The sequence below is a fragment of the Peromyscus maniculatus genome, chromosome 5 (genome assembly GCF_049852395.1).
Source record: "Peromyscus maniculatus bairdii isolate BWxNUB_F1_BW_parent chromosome 5, HU_Pman_BW_mat_3.1, whole genome shotgun sequence".
Lineage (NCBI taxonomy): Eukaryota > Metazoa > Chordata > Mammalia > Rodentia > Cricetidae > Peromyscus > Peromyscus maniculatus.
Genome location: NC_134856.1, coordinates 69,318,506 through 69,340,101, shown reverse-complemented (window position 1 = coordinate 69,340,101; position 21,596 = coordinate 69,318,506). Strand labels below are relative to the sequence as shown.

Sequence of the window (21,596 nt, the reverse complement as noted above, 5' to 3'; positions counted from 1 at the left end):
ATCCTTGAGAAAGTTATCAGTTCAAATTCTGATCTCCAGGAGGAAGAGGTGTCGGGTGTGATTTTCTTCTGTGAAGTCATGACAATCACATGTGAAAACACCCGAATTTGTGACTAAAACGCCCTCTGTTTCTTCAAGTGCCCTTTTAAAAGATTTTTGTAAGAAAAAAACATCAGAGGGAAGCAATGTTAGTTTCGGGACTATCTTCAGCGTTGGACTCAGCACGCACCTGGTAAGCCCTCAGGGGAGTAGGACACTGCCTGCTTGCCCTCTCCCTGGAGCACTGAAGACAATTTGTAGTGGTGTCTGATTCATCTCCAAATATGCTTCTAATTGATAAATGGGCAATTCTACACAGATGAGCAAGTTATGAACTTGGTAAAATATATCCACTTACCATTTAATTCATTCTATTAAAGATTCTACCAGTGAGGTTATCTCTGCTATCTTAGAAGGAATTGCATTGTGGATGTTATGAAAATTGATTCAGAATATATGGCCAGGTTTCTTCTTCAGCAAGGTGTTGATATCTTTTTCAAGGTGTCTCTGGATAAAGTTTATTCTGTTATCCCATTGAAGATAATTGCAACTCGTGACTGTTTAATTAAATTCTGATTAATACTGGAGTCAAAATAACCACATTAGGAGAGACACCACTGTTTTCCTTTAGGGGGACATGGACCCCTGGCAAGAAAATTCTGTTTTTACACGAGGGAAGAGATTTGCCAAGATGCTCTTGGACTCCTGCCATGGGTAGATGACGAGGAGCATGGTTGCCATAGAGACAAATGTCCCTTGAAGGGGATTCTGCTGTGCTGACAGGCTTCATCTGAGAGAGCACGCATACCTGAGAGAACCCAAAAGCAGGGCAGGGTGTCCTCTGTGGTGAGCCTCACAGCAGTAGCACCACTGTGACAATCAGAGCCTGGTGTCCCCGAGGAATATGACATGCTGGCAGGCATTCTCTGGACACCATAAGGCAGTGATTCCTAGGTTTTCCTAACAGGAATCATAACAGATACCACCTCTGGAATTTTCCTGAAGAAATGTCCTTGCAAGTCTTGGCATTGGCTGTGGGGACTGGGGGAGTTTATGTGTTTTCTGAGGGACTTTGAAAACTAAGTTGAGCATCCTGAGGGCATGGCCTCTCCCTGATTTTAGGGAACTGACATGCCATGCCCACCATCCACGGGGATATGCACAAACGGGACTTGTGTGCTGAGGGAATCCATGGCCATGTCAGGTATCCTCTGAGGGATTTGGCACACAAGAACAGGCACTCTGCGAACTAATCTCCATTGTTTGAAGCATCATCATAAGGAGTCTGTCATCTGGACCAGTAGATGTCTGGGTGTGTACACAGCACAGTGGGATAGGAGGGTCCTGGGAAGGGGGGCATCCACCATGAAGGTCTCTGGCTTCTGGAGGGGGGAACAAGAAGTGGTTAAACTTCTGTATCTGGCAGAGGAAGGACACTGTGTTTGGTCCTGAAGATCTTGATAGCGACAGCCACCCCTACGATCCAAAAACAAAGCACACACTACCTCTCTATGTATCTGGTAAGAGCACACACAGCGCCTGAGTAACTATAACATGACCAACAGAGATGGGGAGCAGGAGGTGGGGGTCTAAAGCAGAGGTGAAGGGCTGTACACCAGGAGGTCTGGCACGCAGGAAGCCTCTCCTTCATTGGATCCCGTCAGGCTCCAGCCTGAGAGGGCAATGCCTTCACTTGTAGCCACAGTAGACTGGTCATCAATGGGCTCATCGATGGCTCCCGGAAGAGGAGCTTCTGCATATTCTTCCGGGAAATACTTAAAGATACAAACACCTGAAATTATTCTAGGGAGTTCAAACCCTGGGTTGACCATACATGGAAGCAATATTCATGACCAGAAACAGAAGGAATCTTCATAACCAGACGTCATGACAACTGAGACAATCTTTGATTGACACTGTGCCCCTTTGTAAGGCATCTGTGGTACTTGTCTGGCATCCTTTATCTACTCTGTCCTCTGAAGAACTCTGTGTACAGCGGTGTGGTCTTCTCTTGGGAACCAGAGGGCATATTTGAGAATCCTCTCTGGTCATCAGAATCCCTTGAGATATTTCCACTGAAGGATGCCCTGGTCCCTTTGGACTTCCACTCAATTCTGTTTGCCTACCAGATTTGCCCCAAGGGAGACTCCATACCTTTGAGGGGATCAAAAGCTAGACAGAGCATTCTCTACTCTCACAGTTGGGTCTCTCTGAGCAAAAGTGTTTTTCAAGTTGAGAGCCCTCTATGGGCATCTTCGTGTGCTCTGAGGGAATCTGAACTCTGGGCACAGCATCCTATGATGAAAACTTCTTTCACAGCTGGTCTCCTGGGGGAGGAAATGGAAGTTGAGCCTGTCGTTTCCATAAGAATCTGTCCTCTGGGTCAAGCATCTTCTGAAGCCAACCCTGATGCTTGAGAGAGAACATGAAAGCTGAGAGGAGTTCCCTCAGAGGCCGTGTTCTCTCCTGACTGGCCTCCTCTAACAGTGTCTGGAAGCCGGGCCTGCAATCATTCCTGCAATAGAAGCACTGGGCTGCTGTCCTCGAAGGGGCTCTGTACCAGGCCAGGGATTCTTGGTCACAGAGCACAAGTGCAAACAGACGTATTCCGAGTGGTTCCAAGGGAATCTGAAGCTGTATGGCCACCGTCAGAGGAAGCTGACCTGAAAATGGAGATTTATACAGCTCAACACAATGCAATCCCCAAAATTCCTACATGGAGGAGAAAGAACACAGGGGACAGAAATGACCAACTTTGCTGCCAGCTTCTCAGATACATGAAGGTCCCACTGCACCTCCTCCCATCCCAGACTGGACAGCTTCCAAAAGCCAGGCAGGGACACAACAGGTCTTCCTTCCACTCGAGCATCCAGAAGGCTCTCAGCAGTGTTTTCACTTTGGTCTGACCTGGGACTCTAGGGAACAAATCTAAATGTGTGACCATTTGTTACTGCAGCTAGAAAAACTAATACACTCTGTTTCCAATCTTGATATTCCTTCTAATCGGTTCTCCAAGAACATCAGAATCTGATCTCATAAAAGAACAATGAGAACATGTGTTTTCAATCTATGCATGCCCCGAGTGAAATGAAATCTCTGAAGTCTTGCTGAAGTACAGTGTATAAGTGACCTTATTAACAGGGCTGGACTCTAGACGAAGGCCATAAGGAACTCAAATGGGGTTAAGTCACATTAAAAGCCATTAACAACTTGTAGCAATACTGTTAATTAAAAACCAAGACAAAAGAGAAGGCAAAGAATACTTGAAATATGAAGAGGCCCGAACTCAGCTGAATCAAACATTCCAGAAGCAAATAAATATTGTGTGATTCCCTTGGGCATCAGGCCATCTGGAGGTGTGGGTGTTGGCTTCAGCCTGGCATGGGTTTGTCCTCCCAATATTAATATTGTGTAAGTGTGCTGGGTGGCGGTGGCACACGCCTTTAGCACCAGCACTTGAGAGGCAGAGCCAGGCAGATCTCTGAATTTAAGGCCAGCTTCGTCTACAGAGCTTGACCCAGGACAGGCACCAAAACTACACAGAGAAACCCTGTCTCAGAAAACAATAACAACAATAAAACCAAAACATTGTGTAAGTGAGGTTGTTAGTAGGGACATGCTGAGGTGGTAAGATTGTGCTGGATGAGGGAACATCTGCCAAGAATCTGGTTGTGGGAGCAGTGCTCAAGAAATGAATAAGTCTGGTCTCTCTAGAGTGGGTCAGGAGGTCAGCCACTATCCTATTTCCCTTGAGAATGAGCGGTTCCCACATGGGGCTGCTCTGAACTCTTGGCTCCTCTGCCCACAGTGCATTCCTTTTCACTTCTGGGCGGTTGGCACAGGCAGGGCGCTCCTATCAGTGCACCCGTATCACCATGGTGGAGCTTTCTAGCTGCCTGCCAAGAAACACACGAACCTTTTATACCATGCTCTGATTCAGGCATTTTGTCAGAGCAATAGAAAACAGGGAATATGTGTTTCAGGGCAAGCCTCTGGTTTGAAACCAGATGGGCATGTCATAATTTTGATTAATCATTGTATTTGGTACAAGATATTCCTCTGGCACATGTGTCACCATTTGAGGCCAGTGGTTTCTCTCCATGTGAGGAATCTAAGAGAAAATATTCATAGAAGTTGACTATTGACTATTGTGGGCAGGCATCTTTAGAGGTCACTCAAGAAGAAATCACTTTTCTTCACAGTGCAGGAAATGGGGCTCCAGACTGGCAACTAGGAACGGACACTTCCGGAATGCACTGGGAAGGAGCAGTGCCCTTGGGAAAGGAACTTCTAACCTCCAGTCTTTTCCTCCATCTGTTTGGTAGAACAAGGACTCTCTGTCCCACGGAACATGAGCAATAGCAAGACCGAAGGCACGGTGGTCAGTCCTCTAGGACACTGGTGCTCATGACCTTTCAGACTAAAACTAACCAAGCAAATGAAAACCTGTAAGGCTAAAATGATGTCTTAGAAGGCATTGCATATTCTCCAACCGGGATCTAAGCCTCCTTAGCTTCCTCAGAACCATGAGCTGTGCTGAGGCAGACTGTAAACACATCTTTGCATCCCAGAGAAAAGACTACAGACACTTGTTGCTGATTCTCACAAACAAAATACCCCCAGGCACATGGAGCATGTACCTCCCCAAAGGACAAAGCTCACTTCTGAGTGTGGAGACTAACAGGTAAGGTAGGCTGGAAGGTCCAGTTCACCTCACACCATCAGACTCTTTAAGTCCAGGCCTTATAACCACCACAGGAATCCTGATGCTCCAGGAAAGAAACAGGAATGCTGGGAAGGGAAAGGCCTCAGATTAAACAGCTGCCACTCAAGGCCGCTCTCCTGCAATTCCAGCACTCAGCAGGTGGGGGCAGAGGAGTGCTGGGGTAGGCTGGAGGGACCAGCTAGAGCCCTTGCCTCATGGGGTGGAGGGAAAGATAGGCACAGGGATCAGGAAGACACACACACACATGCACACACATGTGTCCCTGCACACACACACACACAAGACACACACACACCCCTGATTAGAAAGTCTCCTGGTGTGACACTTGAAACAACAGGATGAAGATCAGGCATCAGTTTACACAGCTAAGCATATGGTGCCTTCCATTAAACACACACAGACACTGGAGACAAACTCTTCCCAACATGCTCCATACTGTTGAAGACAGTGAGATCCAGACAGTGTTCGGGATCATGGAACAGTTGAGCTGAGCATTGGGTGCCACAACAGAACATCCAAAGGTGCTGGAACCCTCTGTGGAGAGTGAACAGGAAGTGTGTGGGAGCCCAGCTGGGGAGACCGGCTCCCACATTTTAAGACAGGGTACTCTTGAGGAGAGAGGGATAAGAGATACTAGATAGAAGGATAGAGGGGAGAGAAACAGAAACACAGGACAGCCTCGAGAGGCCTGGATCATTCTCCACCAGCCCCTTCTGTCTCTTCTAAAGGACTCTTTATAGGAATGCCAAGGGGTGGAGCAAAAGACCTCCCCCTAGCTCAGCCAAGTGTAGACCCTCCCACTCACCTAGTAACCATGCTCATGGTCAAGCAATCCTCTAATGCAGCTCTGCTGGGTAAAGCAAGCTCAGATCTCACCAGCCAATCTTTGTGGGCCTCCACAGAAGTGTTTGGAGGAAACGGCAGGCACTTTTAGGGTAAAGTTTAAGAAGACACTGTATGGTGTGTCTTTCCACCCAGCATGGCAGCCAAGGACAAAGAGCCACTGTGCCCCAAGAGTCTGCACTTGCCAGCCTTGGGCTGTCCCTCAACAGCAGTCTCAGCAGGAACTCTGCTCTTTAGTCCTGAGGGTCAGCATGGCATGGAGACCAAAGAGCAAAGCTTTACCTCCTGCCCTGACGTTTTCTAATCCTGCCATTCCCAATGCACCACTCTGTCAGGTTCCTGGCTTCCACCCAGAACCTGGCCTACCCCCTCTCTGCCCCTGGGCTGTCAGCAGCAATAAGATCATGACGTCACCCAGGACAGAACGCACCTCAGAAACCCGTGTCTTAGCTAATGGACCTCCTCCTTCTAGTCACTCCTGCAGGACAGGAGAAGGCCTAACGACCTTTCTGAGGAGAGGGTTGGTTACAAACTCTGAACTCATTCCCCCCTCAGAGAAGCACAGGTCTTCTTGGGGCAGATGCTGCTTTTCCCGCCTCCCTAGGACCCAGCACAGAAGCCCAGCATGCAGGCTAGGTGCCCTGGACCATGTTCTCAAGCACCAGAACCCACCACCATGGGAGGGTTTGAGTCAGGCTGAAGTTGAGAAAGGTACAAGTACCTCAGCTGGAGCCCAGTTCCCCATCCTCTCCAGAGAGCAGCCCAGCCACTGTTAATCCAAAGCAAACAATTAAAATCTAAGAGGGTGCCCCTTCATGGAGCATCACAGGGACGCAGCACCCTGGAAACCTCCCTGTGGTTCTTCACATGATAGCCCTGGGGACGTTCAACCCCAAAACCGGTTCCAATGGGGACTCTCCCCAGGGGAATGTTTGGCCTCTGAGTTTGCATGTTACAAAGAACTTCATGTGGGCTAATGGCCCTTCCTGGATACTCCTGTTCCTCCACCTAGATGTAAGTACAGCAAGTCCTAACATTTGAGAATATGATGAAACACAAATTTTTTCTTTTGGCATATCTGCTAACACTATTGGATTTCTGCACACACAGATCAGCCTTCCCTAGAGACCTTGGAGAACCTGAGGATGCTGCGGGAGGCATCTGCCTTTGTCAGCTCCACTGGCTCTGTCCTCAACACTTCCTGCCTCCTTTCATACTCCGGCTGCTGGAGGAGTGTGAAAAAGGCAGAGGCTGCTGGCTTCTCTGTCAATGTGCTGAACCCCAAGCCTGCCCCTCATGGGGTCTCCCACACAACCTTCCAGAGACACCAAGGGCAAGCAAGAAGCTGCCTCACTGCCAGCCCGATTGTCCTGTACCGAGCCCTCCTCAGCTGCCTGCCTGCCAAGCGGACTGCCTGCCCCTAGGAAGGACAGTCCTCCCCTGCAGATTGTGGCTCTGACCTACTTAAACAGTGGGACAGGGTCTGGACTGTCCCCTGTGGTCACTGGGGTCCTCTCTCCTAAGGTTCTTGGAGTCTGACCCAAGCGTCTCCCAAGGTCTCCACATTTCTCCACCCAGGCGTCTGTCGCTTCCTCCTGCACATTGGATCCTTCCAGTTCTCCGATTTTCCTGCAGCTCATGGGAGACTTACTGGACCCTGCAGGGCTGGCTTGTTTCCCACACTCCTCCCCCAGTGATCAATGCAGTTTCCTTTCCTCAGAGAGCTCAGAGGTTCACTGTCCCTGGCCCACAAGTTGCCCCTAGGTCTCTCCCACTCCCCAAAGAATTCAAGTCTCATACACCCTCCCCTCCACCTTCTTCCTTCCCAGCCCTCCTAATTCACATCTTACTCCTTGCTGGGCATCCTACATTGCTTATGGGTCCTATCCAAGCTCCTGATGGTTAGGAGGGTACCCAAGGTTTCCCATGTCCGTTGCATTCCAACAGCTTCCGGCTCCCGCTCAGCCTGGTGGCGGTTAACGGCTGGCACACTCAGCTCACCCTGGTCACCAGGCTCAGGGCCTGCTTGAAGGAGGGTTCATCAGCTCTGTTCCATCAGCTCCAAGAGACGCTTCTTTTCCTGCCAGCTCCAGTTAGAGAAGGCAGAGTCCATGTTCTCTTTCCTGTGTAGCCAAAGTGGTCTGTGCGCAAACTCTGTCAGTGTGTCTGCTGCGCCTGCGCACTGCGCCCAACTTCAGCACGTGCTGTCTCTTGAAGCTGCTCAGGATGCAGTGGGCAGGCTGGGGTGGGCAGGCCGCAGGAGTAGGGCACACCTCACCTAGAGCTGCTGGTCTGGGATAGAGGACCAGAGAGCTGCTCCACACTGTTAAAGCAGGAAGGAGCCCAGTTCCCACTGGTTCCCTGGGGCTACCCAGCTGGTTAAGAAAGTGAGTAAGACTTGCAGGCAGGGGCACTTGAGTGTGCAAACTCTTCTGCTGCTGATGTTGGGATCTGGGCGATGTTTCTGAACCAGGCAGCACTTGTGTCTAGCCCTGGCCGTGAGGGAGGAGATTCTAGTGCTGCATGCAGGGTACTGGTGGGTGAAGATGCTGTGTAACGTCGACAGAACCACCGGAACCCACTCCTGCCCTGCTGGGACCAGCATCCCCAGGGTCTCAGCAGAAGGGAAGGGAACCCTGGAGAATGGTCAGGTATATGGATACGGAGACCAGATTCACTGTCTATACCAAGATCTAAGCTTGTCACTCTAGAGGGGAGCCTGGATAAATTCTTCAATTCTCTGGAAGATGTTTTGCCTGTCATATGTGCCACATGATGGTGCCCATATCGGGGACTGTTCTGAAGAACAAATGAGGTAACACCAGGGAGTTCAGGTAGCATGGGTGGGCATGGGACCTGAAGAGGGTTGGAGGGGTGTCAAGGATGAATAGAGGAAAAGATAATTCCAGGCAAACCTCATCAGACGTCTCCAGGTCCATAGGCACCTTGTCCATCACAAGACACTAGGGTAACTATGTACCGCTGGCTTAGCCTCTCTGGCCTTCTGGAGAATGAGGGCATGAGCAGAGGGCAGGTCTGCTAGAGTAAGTCTGGTAGGCAGTGATGGACAGCTTGAAGAGGAGACAGCGCTCAGTGAGTGCCAGATGCCTGGTCTCCTCCTTAGTGGTAGTTTGAATAAGATGTCCCACATAAGTCTTGGACCTTTCAATGCTTGGTTCAGTGTGGTAGGTGTTTCAGGGTGATTAGGAGGTATGGCATTGCTGATGGAAGTTTGTCACTGTGGATGGGGTTCTGAGATTTCTAAGGACTTTCGTCCTTCTGAGTTAGCTCTCTGTGCTTTTTGTTTGTGGGCTGAGATGGGAGCTCTCAGCTGCTGGTCTAGCACCAGTCACACTCACCTGCCACCATGCTCCCTGCTGTGAAGGTGATGGATTGTTTTCCCCTGGAACTGTAAGCCCAAAAGAAACTCCTTCTTCTTCTAGAAGGCTCCTTGGTGATGATGATTTATCACAGCAGTGGGAAAGTAACTAAGACACTCCTTGCATGTATCTGTTGATTTACCTGCTCTTGGTGTGGCTCTCCATGGGGACCTGGGCCAGTGCTCATGAACTATATGACCTAGCACCTTTGCTGGACAGAGGAAGATCATAAAGAAGAGTAAGGAAACACACACACTGGACAGTGGGGTGCTCAGGAAGGCCTGAGTGAGTGATGTCCTGAGTGAATGTGTGCTGTTTACAGAGACATGGCCATGTGAAGGAGCCCAGAGCTTCAGACCCATGGAGGAATGGCAAGGCCCACAGCCCAGTCCAAATCCCTAGAACCGTGCCTGGGTGTGGCACTTCATTTACATCTTCATATTTTTGGTTGATTTTTCTCTCTAGTGTCCAATTTGAGTATCTCTTGGTTCTAGACTGTCTGGCCTTCACTTGTGACCTAGTGGCCCAATCTAGAGCTCAGTTATCCTGGTAGGTTGTGTCCTAGCCCCACATGGCACTCACCTGGGCATGAATGAACAAACTGCTGCCTAGAATCCCTATGTCTTGATGCATGCCTTCACTGTAGGCATGTTTTGGGAAAGTGTGGTATCCCAGCATGTATTAGAGATTGGAGACTGGGTTCAGCCTAGTGATGGGCTGGTCACCTGAAAGCCAAAACCTTATCTATGAACAGTGGAGGTGCTGTGATGGTTGGAAGCCTTGTCCAACATGATGTTCAGAGTCCTTGTGCAGGTGTAGGTGACAGAAAATTCTGAGAGCCAGGGTAAAGCTGGGGACTATCTCTTCAGAGGCTCACATTTTAAGTGCACTTCAAACATGATCCCCTAGCCTCTTCTCCCCTTTATATATGGCATGTATTACTCCCATTCACTGATCAATGCCAACTGGAAAGCTACTTCTTGGCAGGTAATATAATGCATATAGGGCTTCCAGACTGAACAATACAGATGTTCTAATCTCATTTTGCATTACAGTAATTGGGGCAGGTCAGTGATAACAACATTGTTTTCATCAGAAGTTTAGAGACAAGGGATCGGGGAGATGTTCTGTTTTTCTGTAGGGCCCTGACCTCCTCTCATATTGAGTAAGCGGTTGCCTGCTTGCCGACCTTGACCAGATGTCCTCCCTATGCTAATTCCCTGCTGGTATCCACCCTCCTGAATGCTTAAGGGAAGTTCCTTGTTTGTGTATCCTGCATATTGGGTGTTAACAGCTTAGATGCAAGATTGCAAGCATCAGTAGTGAACTTCTGCTCTCTGGGGTTCTCCCATTGTGCTGCAAGCCTGTATTTAAGGTTTCCTCCCTCTTTCAATAAACAGCATTCGCATTTGGCATTCTGCTGAGGCGAGTGACCCGCTGTCTTTGTCTCTGTTTTTCATTCCACAGCCTCTCGCTCAGACATGGTGAACGGGTGGTGGTAACACAGGTGTTATTGCTACAAATGGAGGTCCCACCGAGATCTGAGAAAGAAGGGACAAGCTGATGGGCACCCGAAAGGTAAGGCTGGCCAGCAATTTAAAGAAAAAAGAGAAGATAAGGGTGAATTGAAATGGGTACAGCTAGCTCACAGTCAGTTAATTGGACTGCTGAAGCAGGAGAGCACTGAAGTTAAGATAGGGCACGACAGCTAAAGATTTTAAATATAAAAGGAAATCTTCCCAATAGAGAAGAGGGAAGGAAAGGAAATTTCCTGTTAGAAAAGGGAAAAAAATTTTAAATAAGAAAAAAGGATTTTTCCTGGTAAAAGGGGGAAAAATTTTGAAACTAGGCCTAAAGATTTTTAGAGCCCTGTAGAGGAAGGTATGAAGGAAAGAGAAAAGCCTCTTCCCAGTGATAATGGAGGAAGAAAAGTCTCTTTGCAATATAAAATTTTCAGGATAGCTAAAACTCTGAGCTCTTTCTACCTGCCAGCACAGAGCGGTAGCATCTGAATCACAAAGAGTCAGTAGAAGTTTTGTTGTCTGTTTAATGTTTTTTATTTTTCCCTCAGGGTGGGAATAATTCAATATTTAGGATCCCTTCATGGGAAATGTTTTTCTATTTTTCCCTTAATGGTGGGAATAACTCATTATTAGGTAGTCCCTTCATGGGAGTAAGAGAAAGTTTAAATGTGAGTGCACGTGTGCAGGGCATGCGCCCAGCACGGCAGCGAAGATGTGTGCGGGATAGGAGCACATCACAGGGCACAGGCTTTGAGATGTTGTGGCCTCATCCACTGCTTCCCTCTCTTTGCGTCATGCTTGTGACTGAGAGTGTGAACTCAGATTCCTGCTCCTGCGTCCATGCCTACCACTTACTATGATGTATACCTGCTATACATCATGTCTGTTTGGTGTTTATCCCAGCAACAGAAATGTCACCAATACAATCCCTGGTGCTAAATACCATATAGGACAAACAGGGGGTGGTGAGGAAAGTCACACATTTGTCTCTGCTTTAGAGACCTCACTCAACAGTGCCAAGTGTGGTAGTTCATGTCTCTACTCTCAGTACACAGGGGGCTGAAGCAGGGGCATCACCAGTGCAGGGCCGTCCTGCTCTGTATGATAACTTCCAAGCCTGCCTGGGCCCCATGAGACACTTTCTAAAATATTGAGTTAGCAGTGGTAGAGCACTTGCCCAGCAAACACAAGGCCCTGGGTTCGGTCCTCAGCTCCGGAAAATAAATAAATAAATAAATAAATAAATAAATAAATAAATAAATAAATAAATAAATAAAAATGAAAAATAAATTTAAAAAAACCCAAAATATTGAGTTAGGGTGTTCAATACCCTCCCTGCTTGTCGGTTGCTCCATGTCAGTGTTCTGTGTTAGGAGTGACAATCCATGTTTAGTCCCCATGCCCTCATGTAGTCACTTAAGAGCTTGCTTAGACTCTGGTCCATACTCTGTCATCAGCTGGTGTAGGTTGATAGGGAGGATGATCGAGAATAAACAGCCTCTACGCTTATGTCTCCTATAAGCTGAGGTACAGGAGTGGGATTCCTACCGCAGATGTGAAGGTAAGAGCCAAGGTTGATGAAATATGGCAGGTGCTAAGACAAGATTGCAGAGTGAGCAGGCGAGGAATCTGTGTCCAAACTGAGGTCTCAGAGTAATCGATTTGGACTTCCGCACCCATGGTAGTGCAGTCATAGAATAAGCTTCTTAGATGTCACCGCTTCTAAGCAAGTAGGAAAAGGTAGTGTGCTGTGTGAGCGGCTATGCTTACATGTGAGAGAAGTGTGTGGCAGCCACACTCCCTGTGGTTCCACACACGGATATTAGGTGGCTGTGGCAGTGTCCTGTGTCCTGCACTTCGTGTCAGAGAGTGGTAACATGCCTGCCCTTCTTTCACCCAAAGTGGAAGGTCGGGAAACAGGTAATGATTTGGAGAGAGACTCCCCACAAGAGATGCAGACTTGCCCTGGTTCTGCAGGCAGCCTTCAATATTGGTGAGGTTGTTTGGAGGAAGTTCTCCTTAGACTGAAAGGCAAGTCACTAACCTGGATCTGATGAGAAGGCATCTCAAGTTTCTTCCTGCAGTTGAGTAACTCCACATGGAAAGACAGGAACTGTGCAGTATTGTGCAAGTCATGTGTAGTAGCCATGGGTCCTTAGGGGCCCTTCAGAGACACCCGTCAGAAGTGTCTGCTTTGGGTAGTCATGTCTCCTGTACCCAGAGCAATGTGCACTTGGTGTATCCTCAGTGAGAACTTGAGTATTCTAGAGATCTCTGGCCTGGAAGACAACAACTCCTGTTTAAATACTGCCTCGGTTTCTGTAGGAAATCTTTCCCAAGATACAATTGTTTGATTTTTTTTTTGAAAGATCAGAGAGTTGGAACCAGCAGGATTTTGGTTTCATGAGCTGCAGAGCATTCAGCAAGGCACAAAAATGTGCAGTCGAAAGCACAGCTATGCTGGTGGGCGAGGACCATTTTCTGTGCCCAGCCACATGTGTTTTCTTCCTTCCTGGAGGACTTGGTATAGGTACCCATCCTCCTGGGAACCTTCTCATGTGCTTTACAACATGCCTCCTACCCACCACCATGTACTGTTTTTAAAAATAAATTTTACCTTCTTATCCTTAGAACAAATGAATGTTCTAGTTTATCATGCTGTTGTCCACACCTCATAATCTGTATTTCATTTCATTCACTGTATTTGTGAAGCTACTGAATTTTTAAAGTTTGACTTAATGGGATTTTCATATCTAAAATTTTAGTTTATCTTATCAGTATTTTTAATATTAAGTTTTATTGTGTATATAAATCTGTGTGCATGTATTCCATACATGTGTAGGTGCCCTCCAGAATAAGAAGAGGTGTTGGAACCATTGAAGCTGTTTTTACAGGTGGTGGCAAGCAACCAAACATAGGTGCTGAGAACAAAATTGCATGGCCTCTGGAAGAGATTAACTGCTTCTCACCATTAAGTCATCTCTCCATCAAGTTCAGGAGGATTTTTTTTTTAAATATGGCATATTTTTGTTGTAGGACATGGTAAAACCCAGATGGAAAGGTCATGAATGATTCTTGTCCATTGACAAGATTACATGTGATCGTAAGTTGTTTAACAATCTAGCAATGGAGAGAAACAATTATTATTATTACCCAGCTGAAAATCATGTAAACTACAATAATGGTTGGACTGGTAAGACATGTCCACTAATGCAATAATGACATTAACATCATAGAAGTAACCAACAACTTTTTGATTGGATTTAAGTCCTGATCCACAAGATGAAACTCAAAACCACCATTACTTGCTTAAGATCACAGGACTAGACATGTCATAGCTCTTAAAGAATAATCTACTATTATTATGGTGCCAAGTGGACATAATATTAAGCCAACTTCTAATGATTTATATTTATACCAATAGATGAATTCATCTCTCATTCTTTCTTTCAAAATCTTCTATTTGCCGTAGGTGGAAATTAACACAGAGTGGCACAACTGGCTGAGGCATAGAGAATATGAGATTAAAGAATTTGCTGCTCTAAAGTGAAAATGTATACTACATCTCCCTTCCAAGGTTCATTGATCAGTCAAGAACAGTAGGTAGAAAGAGCTTAGGAGTGAGGTGTTGGATGAGGTCATGGAGATATTAACTTCTAGACAAAGGAAGACAGCTGAACATACGAACTTATCATAGTCGTGATAAAACATCCAAACCCTATGAAAGCCAAAACAGATTAAAACCCCAACATGGAGAGGGTTGTTAGACACAAAATACCACCCCAGCCATGGTGATAGTGGCAATTTTTAGTGTTTGACAGGTGGAGGGATAATTTTCTATACAGGTGAAGACCCGAGTTGTTCAATCACTTTGCATTAGAAAACTAGATTTTCAAGAGTATTGGGGTGGTATGCATTGGTTTTTAAGACATCAAGTTGAGTGAATAAAAAGAGGGAAATGGGTCTGGAAAAAGGTAGGGTAGGGATGAATATTATTTTTAAAATGCATGAAACTCTTGAAGAATTAATAAAAGGAAAATAATAAAGAAAATAAAAGATAAATAGATAAAGATTGTATCATTGGGCAGCACTTCTTGTTAGGAGATCACTGGCTTTGGCTTGCATAGTGGTTGCAAATTCCATCCTAGCTCTGTGAGGTAAAATATGCAGTTGTCCTGCTTTGTCCAGAAGGTAGGTTTTACTCTTCCTCTCCCTGTCATATTTCAAATATAAACTGGGTTCATGGATAGTGAAGGTCTACTTTATGGCTATAAATCTAATTGATAATGAGGAAATTCCACAGAGTCTATCAAGGAGTTTATTCTGGGTTAGCTCACAACAGGCATAAAGGAGTTGGTCATGGAATCCAGGAGGGGTGGGGTGCGGTCCAAGGTGTTTCTCTGGAGAACTCTGCCTTGACCCACAGCACCAGCATCAAAGACCATGAGGTAGCCAGGAGAGAAAAAGAGCACATCTTATCCTAGGTCTTAAGGGGTCTCCATCTTGGCCACTCTCTGGGGTGGGGAGGGCAGATACCTATCAGTTACCTGCTGCCTACTAGGGGCAGTGCTTCAGGGTACAGACAATCACCCCTACAGTGAAACAAGTGTTTTGCACTTTTTCAGTGTTCTAGTTGAGTACTAACAATATTGTGTTGAGTTTCTGCTCAGTTTAAATAAGGTGTTGACACTACCTTAAGTTTTCTCTAGTCCTCACTCAGCAGGGAATATTATTTGGGGGAAACTTTCACCCATTATTTTCCACCTGTGGTGAGGAGTCATACATCCCTTGTTAGTGTCTAAGTCCAAAGAAAGGACATGACTGCTCACATTCTGTTCATCATTTTTCTGGAGTTGGTCTTCCTGCCAGAGTGAGTTCTGTGAGGTCGGTCTTCATGTGGCAGTGCCGTGGTTGTTGGGACAATTGCTCTGAGGTCTACAGAATGCTTCATGCTTTTGCGTTGTCACTCTTTCTCAGAGTACTTCCCCACAGGGCCCACAGGAGACCTCAGCATCAGATGTCACAATGCGCTCCACCTCAATCAGCACAAATGCTCTCCTTGCTCATGGAGATATGTCCCGGTCACATCTCCCACCATCTCGTGTTTCTGGTGCAGTCTGTGTTTAGTTCTTGTAGTGTGGAGTGTGACAAGGGGAAGAACCTCCTTGGCCATTCTCACTGACTTGGAAACAACCCTTGTTGTGTAGCTGGGCATCTTTCACCTCAACCCTGACCTGCTTCTTTGCAGAAATGCCACCTGCTTATTCTCTTCATTCTCAATCATTATCCCTCATAGGAAAATAGACTATTGATCACTATGGTGACTGTTCACTCTTTGGATTGCAGTGAGGTGCCTTTTAATTTGCCATTTTACAAGGAAGCCATGCATTCATTTTATTTTTTATCTCCCATACTCTCTCTCCCTGGGGCCGATTCCTTTCCTTCTCATACACGGTTCCCATTTCTGTTTTCATGCCCACAAATTCCATCACATTATTTTGTTCTCCTTTTTCTACTTTTATTTCTCTTCCTGTCCTCTCCTAGTAACTTCACTGGTTTCATGTCCTACAACACACACACACACACACACACACACACACACACACACACACACACACACATATTTCCTTCACATATACCACACTGTTCTTTTCCTATTTGTATTTCTTTCCTTACATTTCAAAGTATTTTTTTAGAATGCATGTTTTAGGATATTTGTGTGCTTTGTTTTCTACTATATTTCTTTACATTTATTTATTTATTTATTTATTTATTTATTTATTTAATATGTATGGATTTTTTCTCCATGTATGTGTATGCACAACTAGTGTGCCTAGTGCCATTCCACATAAGACAGAAGAGGGCATGGAATCACCTGGAACTAGAGTCACAGGCAGTTGTGAGTCACCAGATGGGTTCTGAGATTTGAACTTAGTGCCCTGTAGGGGCATCCAGTGCTCTCACTGCCCAGCCTTTTACACAGGTCTACTACTTATATCTATTATTGTTCCTGCTTCATAATTGTGATTTACCAATGTGGAGTATATCTGGGTGAGGTAACAGGCACTTGTAATCCCAGCACTCCAGAATTGAAGAAAGGAATAAAAATTCAAGATGTGCTTGGCTCTAGGAATTATAGCACCATAATCAAAGAAAAAAGCTTAATAAATGAACTGACTCAGTGTGTGCAGTCATTAAGAAATGTAAATTTGGTTTCCTGTCCTTTTGCTCTTAGATTTTCAGTTTTATACAACGATTGCTTTAACTATGTGAAGGCAGGTTTCACCTTTGGATTGTTGTTTGGCTCACACTGCCTCTATGATCAGAAGATGAACTTAATACAAATACGGTGGAGATACCATGTGCCCAGGCCAGCAGGGCTTCAACGGGTTCTCAACCACGCTAAGGACGGAATGATAGGGACAGGAGACACAAATGAATACACCAAGACAAGATTCTGATCAAGGTGCAACTTTATTTTTCTGCAGGAGGGTTTATATAGTTCCTGCAGAGTGGGGGGAGCAGGAAGCTGTTATCTGCATAGGGTGGGGCAAGCTAACAGGATGTTTATGTAGGATGTTTGTACAGGATGTTGACAGGGTGAAAAGGTCAAGGGCTCTGACTCAATGTCCTGTCGCTAGCAACCTAACCATAAGATATTCTAGTTCCTTGTCTTATTGGGGGTCTGGATTCTGTCCTTGTCCCTGACAACCATGGTTTGTAGGCTGTGCAGCCTGGCTGACTCCAGATAACACTTGGATCCTTCTATTCCACCCTGATCACTTGCTTGAATAATATATGGAGCTGTCTTCAAAGGGACAAGAAGACTGGGTTGATATCTCCCACTTGTTATATAGTTTATAATATGGCAGTGATTTGTCTGAAACAAGAGAAAGCCGGTAATTTTTATTAGCAAACAGTTTGACTGGACACCTGCATTCTCACAATCAAGGATCTGTCAAATATTTGAAGTTGTGACCTTTCTAAATGGCCTCTGGCTGTGTGGAGGAGTCTCATTTTCTCCTCTTCCCATCCTTTCATGGCACTCACTTACCAGGTTGTGGCAGCTTCTGATTGGTGCACTCTACAGGTCCTGTGTATAAGGACGAGCATTGCTGGGGTTTTCCTAATCCTAGTGTGAGAGCTGCATTGTTTGCTTCCTGATCTTCCACTCATCACCATGAAGCTGCCTGTGTCAGTTTGTGTCTCTACTTTCCTGATCTCTTGCTGTAAGTAAAGATTCTTACTTGAATTTATTTGGGGGTTAAGTATGTACACAATTACCTAGTCTGTGGGGCATGAATTTAGGGATGCCTAAATGTTTGTACATCCTGTCCTCTTATTAGTACTTAGGTACATCTCCATATTTAATTTAAATAATTTTCATGTAATTAAAATAATCATTATATATATATGTATATATATATATATGTGGATTCTTATGTGTCAAACACATGTAGACATCTGAGACAACTTACAGGAACTAAATTATGACTGTATTGATGAATTGAAATAATAAATGTGCAAGCCTTCGTGACACCAACATCATTCTAGAGCCGCTATTTCACCCGGGACTGTTTCTTTTCATTTCAGCTGCCTCTACAGTGAACTCAGGTGTTGAAAGCACCAATGTGGCTGATAAAGTACTCACTGGGCCTGCCAAAGTGAGGGAATCCCCTGGGGAACCCAAAGCTTCTGATGAAAGTTCTGGTGACTTCGAGAGTGCCTTTAACAACATTTTCTCAAGTGAGCACTTTATGTGGCTTTTGGAATTCCTAGGTTCCCCATGGCAACCATGACTTGTATTTTGGGGAGTGGAGTAAAGGTAGAAAGTCAGAGAACATGGGAGGGAGGAGGGAGAAGGAAGTGTAAGACTCACATTTCATTCACCTTGCTTTTAAATACTTGGGGTTGTTCCAAATTAAGCTAATTTGTAAATATCAGGAAGGCCAACGTTTGAAGAACCCAGGTTATCAGTTTTAACAGCATTGCTCTTGTACTATTAGGATTGGAGAAAATTAATCTATGGTAGAGATTTTTTAAAGCACAAAAAGTCTCCATGTAGCATGTTAACTGCATGAGGCTTCTCTTTTTCTCAATTCTTCTGTCTTTGCAGACTGTCCTGAAAATGGTAATAGAAAAGGATTTGTAATGAAGTCTTCTGTGAGTGAATGTTTTAGCATGACTTCTGCTGTGGGATGTTCTGTATGTCAAATTGCTCTGATTGGTCAATAAATAAAACACTGGCCAGTGGCTAGGCAGGAAGTATAGGCAGGACTAACAGAGAGGAGAAAAGAAAGAACAGGAAGGTAGAAGGAGTCACTGCCACCTGCCGTCATGACAAGCAGTATGTGAAGATGCCGGTAAGCTACGAGCCACATGGCAAGGTATAGACTTATGGAAATGGATTAATTTAAGCTATAAGAACAGTTAGCAAGAAGCCTTCCACGGCCATACAGTTTGTAAACAATATAAGTCTCTGTGTTTACTTGGTTGGGTCTGAGCGGCTGTGGGACTGGCAAGTGACAAAGATTTGTCCTGACTTTGGGCAAGGCAGGAAAACTCTAGTTACAGACTTGGGAGATTTCTAAGAGTTTGGGATGTCTTTCAGGACACTTTTCTATCCTGGGATTGTTGTCCCTAGCCCATAAAGCTCACAGAAATATTCAATGTACTATCTTATACACTAGCCATATATCAGGCATCACGTTATAAAATTCACGGATTTTATGTGGTTCACTAGAAAAGTACTCCAGGAAACAAATACTCTAACAATGAAGAAATGTGAGGCGTCCAGTTCACTGCTTCCCCTGCATGAAAGAGCGTGACAGAGCATGGTGTTTGCTTTCACAAGATGGCTTCTGAGGAATCTCAGTATTGCTGTCTGCTCCTTCTTGTCTGGGGTTTCGCTTGGCACCTGTTCAGTGATCTCCACTGGTGTATGTTGTGTGAGTGTGTGTCCATCATTTCATTACCAGAGATGAATTACTTTGAGATACTGGAAGAAAGATTTATGCACATTGTCCTTATTTTCAAATCTGTAAAAGCCCATGCTGTCTTGGCCCAATCCAGGATGCATCCCCAAATATTTTGGATGGGACATCAAGGTCTAGCTATCTATCAATCAATTTGTCTACCTATCTGTCAATATATCTGTCATGTATCTATTTTGTGACAGACATTCAGAATGGATCTGAGGTGGGTATTGGATTCTTCATCCTTCTGCTTCATCTTCCTGAGGACTGGGATGACAGGCTGTTTTATCACCGAGGGCTGAAAGTGTCATGTTTCTTTATCTTCTGCTGACTTTATAATTGCCAGTTCTTCTTTAGATTAGAGAGGGAAGAGAGAGAGAGAGAGGGAGGGAGGGAGGGAGGGAGAGAGAGGGAGAGGGAGAGGGAGAGGGAGAGGGAGAGGGAGAGGGAGAGGGAGAGGGAGAGAGAGATGCTTCATTGTTCACTCTCTTGTGGAACCTTCTTAATTTATATTTTTCTTTTATAGGTGCAAAGAAACTCATCCAGGGGATTACAGAAAAACTCATATATGATAACCTTATATGATATCCTCGTGATTTTGGATTAATGGAATTGAATGTTTTTTTGTCTTCTACAATTGAGTCTTCTAGAACAGAATAGACCATCCTTGATTTTATTTCCTCTAACTTCTTATCCTGATGACTGTATTATTCAGCTCTAGGTTTTATCTCCATTGCAATAAATGATAGCCATTTGCAACATCAAAAATTGCGCTTACATATTTATGTATTGGTGATAATTTTTTCATGTTTAGACATTCCATTGGAAACCCTAAATGTTCCGTAGTATGTCCTCAAGTCCATCTAATGATTAGATTTTGCTCTTGGTGTTCATGAAATATCCTTTATTTTCTTTAAATTTGACATAAATATCAGACATATTGCTAAATCTTGGGCTTTTTAAATAAGAATGCACTAACAACAACTTTTTTGGTTAACTTTATAGTGTCATTCCATCAAATTCTTCCATCAGGTGTTAAGAAATTATTCTTCTTGTCTGTAGTTACTTAGTGGTGATGGATGAAATAAATCAAGAGATCTGGCTACTTTTTGACACAGAAAGCCAGGCTTGAGGCCTAAGAGTTGATCTACTAATTGAGATATCCAGTGAGTTTTGGGTTTGACGAAACACTGTCATCAGACAATTTCCCTCAGTGACTGCACTACATGAGACAACAGGCCACGTTCCCACCAGAGTTCAGTTTGGAGGGCTGCCAAGTCCAGGGCAGCAAAAGCAAAACCTGGCCCTGCAGGCAGATTTGCTCAGGCTTTTTAGGTTCCTGAGACACTAAAGGAGACAACTTTATTTTATATTTGAGTACGTTCAGAGGGCAGAGACGTTTCACTGGGAATGTCAGACTTTCTCTAAAGGTTTAGAGGAGAGGTCACAAGGATTTTGCTACATTGTGAAGATACTTCCGCAAACAGTACATCTAAAGGCATTTTCCTTCTGGATACTGGATTACCCTGTTGTCTCCCATAGAGCCATGTCAGTGCCAAGGATGGGGGGATGAACAGAACCAAATGTTGCCCTTGAATGTAGGTTTTCCCTTGATGAAATTTTATAGCCCCTCTGCATAGCACCATATCCACACTTCTGCTTCTGTGCCAACATGGTCAGGCAGGCATGCATCTCTGGTTTGGGGATCCTTGGGTATAGATGGAGCCTATAACTGACAGCAAATACCTTCAAATATAACAGTATAACTAGAATAATAGTAACAATTAGAACCTTTGTAATTTGAACATGAAGGATTTGAAAGTGGATTAATTGCTAGAGGTTTTCTTGAAATGCATTAGTGAATCATTTTTTTAGAAACAGTAGAAAGGTGAGAATATTCTAGAATTAAAACCTCTTGATGAAATTAATTTAGGTTTGAAGTACTATTCTTCATTGACCATACAGCTTCCAGATAATATTTAACTTGTTCCAAGGTATAATCATTTTTATTATACATCATTGCTCATATTCCTATGTAAGTATGATTATAAAGACAATTGGTGATAAGGCAATTTTTAATTGCCTGAACTGGTTGACCAAACAATCAATA

At 44.9% G+C, this 21,596-nt stretch overlaps 2 long non-coding RNA genes across 3 annotated transcripts; one reads left to right on the top strand and one right to left on the bottom strand.

The window, feature by feature from the left end:
• Positions 1-1,648: 1,648 nt before the first annotated feature.
• Positions 1,649-7,807, bottom strand: LOC143273371 (uncharacterized). The gene is made up of 2 exons (XR_013051439.1): positions 7,610-7,807; positions 1,649-2,702 (listed from the first exon to the last, which is right to left on the bottom strand). It is a non-coding gene; the product is annotated as an uncharacterized LOC143273371 (long non-coding RNA).
• Positions 7,808-16,744: 8,937 nt separating this feature from the next.
• LOC143273370 (uncharacterized) lies at positions 16,745-20,254 on the top strand. 2 transcript variants are annotated; one of them, XR_013051437.1, is made up of 4 exons: positions 16,745-16,977; positions 17,569-17,740; positions 18,105-18,257; positions 20,013-20,254. It is a non-coding gene; the product is annotated as an uncharacterized LOC143273370 (long non-coding RNA). The 2 variants fall into 2 exon arrangements; XR_013051438.1 differs by having other exon boundaries at positions 16,866-16,977; positions 18,628-20,254.
• The last annotated feature ends 1,342 nt before the right edge of the window (positions 20,255-21,596 follow it).